We start from the raw sequence: 6,340 nt of genomic DNA on the forward strand, positions 1-6,340 counted from the left end.
TTTCCCTTTTGCCAGGACTAGAGCCTAAACTTACAAGCAAATTTCTAAATCAAATATGAAAATTTCTAATCATTTTTAGCAGGGAAATTTTCAAATCATGATTTTCCCCCAAAAAGCATCCTGCCATATGTGATTACACATGCAATCAGCTTCATAATGAATAGTATTACAGTAGTAGCCAAACAGTCCAATGTGTGTGCACTTAGATATTAGCTACTTTTAAAAAAAACACCTTTATTATAATTTGCATGCAAATTAAGTGTAATTTGCATGCAATAAATGCACCCATTTCAAATATAAAGTTTAATGAGTTTTGCAAAGGCATACATCTGTATAATTACAACCACAATCAAGATTTAAAGATTTCTGTCACACACACACCCCAAATTTCCTCCTGCCTCTCTCTAGTCAATTCCCTCTCCCCTGCCTCAGCCCCAACCAACCAATGATCTGCTTTCCATCACCATAGATTATAATTGCCTGTTCCAGAATTTCATATAAATTGAATTATACAATATCTGTCTGTTTGGCATCATTTGCTAAGCTTAATGTTGAAATTCATTCACCTGTATTTCTTTTTCTTGCTGAGTAGTATTCTATTATATATGGATATGCTAAATTTGTTTTTCCATTCATGTCTTAATGGACATTTAAAATTATTTCCAGATTTGGGTTATTATGAATAAAGCTTTTATCAACACTCCTATATGGACATTGTTTTCCTTTCTCTTAGCAAATTACTGGTAGTAAAGTTGCTGGGTCAAAAATTAAGTGCACATTAAACTTTATAAGAAATTGACAAATAGTTCTCCAAAGTAGTGGTGCCATTTTACATTTCCACTAGCCAAGTATGAGAGTTCTAGTTACTCTGTAATTTTGTTAATAGTTAGCATTTCAGTCTTTTTAATTTTAGTCATTCTAGTAGGTGTGTAGTGGTAGCTCACTGTGGTTTGAACCTGCATTTCTCCGATGACTACCAATGATGAGCAAATTTTCATGTGTTTATTGGTCATTTGTATATCTTGCTTTGGAAAATCAGTTAAATCTTCGGCCCAATTTTCTATCTGGGCTGTTTATCTTATTATTATTAAGTTGTAATAATTCTTTATAAATCCTGATACAGTCCTTTATCAGATATGTGAACTGCAAATATATGTATTGCAAAGCTTAGTTCATGCCTTGCCTTTTATTTTCTGACTTACGTATTTTGAAAGGCATAGTTTTTAATTTTAATGAACTACAATATATCATTTTCTGTTTGTTTGTTTGTTTTACAGTTTGTGCTTTTTGTGTCATCTCTATGAAATCCTTATCCCCAGGACACAAAGATTTTCTCCAACATTTTCCTTTACAAGCTTTATGGTTTTAACTCTCGCATTTATGTCTCTGATCAGTTTTGAGTTAGATCTGTGTATAATGGTAAGTCAACATTTAATTTCCCCCATTAGAATATTCAGCACCATACATTGAAAAGGCTGTTCTTTCCCCCATTGAATTGCTTTAACATCTTTGTCAAAAATCACCTGACCACATATCTGTGGTTCTAGCTCTGGCCTCTGTTCCATTGTTCTATATATCTATCTTCATGCTAACCACACTGTCTTGATTACTGCATTTTTACAGCACAGTATGAAGGAAGGAGAGACGTTGCTTACAAGAAAGGAAGGAAAGAAGGGAATTTTTCTGGCAGGAAATGGTGCTAGTTTCCACATAGCAAAAGTAACAATATCATCGCTAATTCAGAATAAGAACATTTCAACTGTTCCTATTTTTAATTAATAATTGAATATTTGTGAAGTATTTCTCTGTTCTCTGTGTAAAACATATATGCTGGGCACAGTATAAAGGCATTTAGTTGCTCCTATTGTCATAATTAGTGACTTTTCTCTTGTTGCTAACTTCTTTTGCGGTCTTTTATTGATACTTTTTAGGATTAATCAAATCAATCAGTTAGCACTTTCATAATGAGATAAAAATATTTTTTCCAATATGCAACTCTATTTAGAATGTGAAAAGTTCTTGGATAAAGTAATTTGTATTTGTTATAAGTTTAAACAGTGTGCTGACATAGTTTTCAAATGTTTTGATTAAACTGAGGACTATATGGGTGACTGAAACTAACATTTTTGATCATGTACTATTTGCCAGGTAATATATACTTCACATGACAATCCAACAAATAACGGCTATGATTTATTTAGTGCCTATTATGTTCTTGAAATTATTCCACTTAATTTCTATAACAATCCTGCAAGCTAAATACTACTATTCCCATTGCACATGCAAGACCACTAAAGTTAATGTGCCCTACTAGGAAGCAGTGGAAATGCCCTAAAATCTATTCTTATTTGGCCTTCAAGCCCAGAATCTTCCCACTTCCTATATCACATTCACATAACCCATGACAATATTTTATACATTGCACGAATGTCAGGGCAGAATCTAAAGTTCAAGTGGCAGTTTGAGCACTTCAAGCAAGTCCATTAGCTTTCTCCCAGCGACACTAGATCAACATCAGTTTCCTCTTCCATGGAATCAGAAGAAAAAAAAATAGACTGGGGATTAATAGAATTTAATTTGAGAGAGTATGCCTTTACCTTTACTAGGCTAATGGTCTTCATCTAAATAATTAACAGTGAGACACACAAGAGAGATTGTCCAAGGCGAGACGGCAGAGCAAGGAAATAATAGTGACATATGTATTATGCAATACAATAGTCAAAGGAGATAATATTATAATTTAAGAAAATCCACTCAGGGCAGGTATCATTACTTTGGAGATAGAAAAAACAAAGATCTGAGAAGCTAATTCATTTAGCCAAAGTCTTACAAGGAAGGAAGCTAGAAGACTAAACTGGGTGCTTTGCACTGGCACTAGAAACAAATGGGACACTGAGGGAAAGTTGGAGGAAAAAAGAGTGATTTGCGAGGTGAGGGAGCAAGGAGGAGAGTGGGTAGGTAGGTGTAAGATCACTTAATTATTCTTTCGGATGAACTCAACTCACTGATCTTATATCCCTGTTCTTGCTGCTCTGGCACGTACATACAACTAATTCATTTTCTTTTATCTAAGATTTTAAAGTACCTCTGAGAAAGACTGGGGTATACAAATCAAATTAGAATCACAATAGGTTGGGAACTGATCCAAGGACTTAATATAGGACCTAAATAATAGAAAGTAAAAATAGGAAAAAACTGAGGTGGTTTGCATTCCTATGTCTTATGAATAAAACTACAATAATGACATCATCTCTTGTTCTTTAAGCTGTTAACATTTTGACTTTAAGAAGTAGAGAATGGTCTTTCAAAATAGTTTGCCAATGTGATACACAGACCTTGGGTCTTCTCTTAGGATGGCACCCATTTTCTCCACCTCAATCTGTCTCAGATTCTAAAGGGGGATTAAATGGAATTTTACACACACACACACACACACACACACACACACACACACACACACAGCCTTCAGGGTTGGATTTTGTTTATATGGCTAAATCCCAGTGTCTTGATTCTGCTTTTAGATCCTTATCTCAGAAACTTTGTATGTTAAGCTATTTCAATATAAATGACTAATCAGGGAGTCTTGATCAGGGGGTCTCAAATGTAAGTGCTTCCAGGGGTCAGACATGCTCTAATTATAAGAAGCATGATAGAGAACTGCAGCAATTGTGTCACATATAAAAGCTTTCTAATTTTATCTCTTTTAAAGACTGTCCTTGCTAAACAAAACACACCTATAGACCCAATTTGAGACCTCTGGGTGAGATTAACTGTTTTGATCAATTGACTGCCATATTTAGAAGGAGATGTCTAATTTGAAAGATTTAACATCAAGGAGACCTTTAATAAATCATTTGATTGTATAATTGTGTATGTTTTATATGAGAAACTCAGAATCTGCATAGCTGATAGAAACGAGGAGAAATACGTCAAACATATTTATTTATTCAACAGCAAACAACAAGACTAACTGATCTTTTGGACAAAATTGACAAGTTGTTGAACCAAATTGATAGGTTACTTGTGTTTAAATGATCCAATAGCTACCTACATAAATTCAGCTTTTAAAGACAGCTTTTTTACAATTTTTCAGGTATTTGGTCAGTGTTGGGTGAAGCTCACCCAAATTATAAAAAATTAACTGTCGCTTGACAATCAGATAAAACTTTCCTCAGTATATAAATGTTTAACATACTTTTTATTTCCTAAGAATGAGATTATGTTTGTAATGGACTAGGTAACAGGGAAAAGAGCTTTTGATCTCAAAAGACCAAGAGTCTGTGAACTTAAATATTCTATCTGACATGTCATTTTAAAAAGCAGTGGGCAAAAAGTTATCCTAGATTCTCAATTTCAAATCTGAAAAGTCAGTAAACTTGTGGTTCAGATGAAAGTTTTAGTGGCATATAACCTCTGTTGATTTTCAGGTGTTAAAAGCAGTGGGAATATATATCATCTTGATACTGACTCAAGCTGCTGAATTTAAATGGTCATTGACCAGATACCTGATTTAAGAGATTCCATTTTTACAGACATACATGTTCTTCTCTTCTGCAGGGAAATAGGCTTTAAAGCCAAGAGATATCAAGTGAATAACACTCCATAAACCAATATTCTTAATAGACTAATCTGATTGTCAATCAAGTTTTGCACCTATCTGAATAAACATTTGACATTTTGCCTATATTCATTTATCATGGGTCTAAAAATAGATTTAATTTAATAACGTCAGTGTTCAACTTGTCCAATGTTTGGATCTTATTCCAGGGGGAACAATGCTTGTAGCAATGGTAAAATTAGGAAAGTTGTTTTATGTCGCATTAGTTAACATATGCAAGCTTACTTAACATGTGGACGGCAAATAAGTATAATTACATTAAAACAAGGAGCTGTAGCGCAGAAGCAATAAAAATAGACTAGGTTGTATTATTAATTCTTGTGTTAAGGGTTTTGAGCCATGTTGATTGGCCTGAATTTTTTGATTTTGTTATGGTACAAAGGGATTGTTTGAAGTAATTTGTCCCCGAGAGAGGCTCACAATCCCAAGCGGGTTTCAATTCAGCAAAGCAAATCTAATTTTGTTTGCTTTATGCAAACCAGAAGGGGCTGTGGTTCATTCTGTTTTCACTGGAGGGGAAAGGCGCACTAATGGGACCTGCTGAAATGCATGCATTGCAAACATCATACCCCTGCATATATTAAATTTAGCTATGTGATGCACTGTGTTCATCATCTTATTGTGTACACAGATACGCTTTAGAACAAAGCCTTTTAATAGCAAGGGAACCTTACTACATTATGTCAATACTCTATTGTATTTATATTTAATGCCGCCATTGGAATACCTGCCCTTAGCTAGAGTATGTTCATGTTTGTGATCATTTTGCATTTCAGCTGCTCCTTCTGTGAACGTGAGCTGAGGCTATTATGCTGGAGCTTAAAGCCAACATCTAAAGATTAATTATATGTAGATCGATAAAGGTTTCTAATTGTCCCAGCCTTCATCCCCACATATATACCCCTTGTATACCTGAGTTAAATTAGAGAGCTGCTTACTACCTTGTTGAAAGAATATGACACAGCCCAATCCGAATCTTCAGGCTGGAAAATAAATGGAGGATAATAATATCTGCACAACAGGTAATGCTAAAGATGGTCTCCATCCCTGTGACAAATCACCATCCTCCTACTTGCTCCTCCCCCACCACCCCCAACTCACTGTGGTCTTTCTTTGACTTGCCAGTACAGCTATGCTGCCAGATACATTTGATCAAATTCATCAAAATTAGAGGGTGCATGAGATGGAAGGGAAACGAGTACATGATAGATGATAATGCAGTTATTGGCTAGGTGAATTTATTCACATAAAAATGGAATTATTTGTCAATTAAAATTGCATAATGACTGCATCTCCTGTCATGCCAGCACTGTTTTCAGTGTGTCTTTGTTTTGAAAACAGTTCCAATACTGCAAATAGACAGACACATCTCCAAACCCTTCAATTTGTCATTAGACATTTGGCGGCATGCCTACTTTGCTGTTAATTTTCCAAAACTACATTAATTTGCTGAATGACTTCTGTGAATCAGTTCACATAAAATTCAAGATGATACTTTCCACGTATCAAAGAGTGACTACAAAAAGCATAGGTTATATGTAAAAACACACTGTGTGAATCAGTTTGAATTTTGTGTTTTAAGTTCAAACATGGGTTAGCATTAATGATTTTTTTTTTCTTTCCTAATGGAAGTTGCTTAATGAAACATTACAAGGATAATCTTCCTATTGGTTTTTTTCTGCTTCTGCTTATCTGTTTCTTCAATTTACTAGTGTATACATT

This window comes from Rhinolophus sinicus, linkage group LG05, assembly GCF_036562045.2.
Source record: "Rhinolophus sinicus isolate RSC01 linkage group LG05, ASM3656204v1, whole genome shotgun sequence".
Taxonomy (NCBI): Eukaryota; Metazoa; Chordata; class Mammalia; order Chiroptera; family Rhinolophidae; genus Rhinolophus; species Rhinolophus sinicus.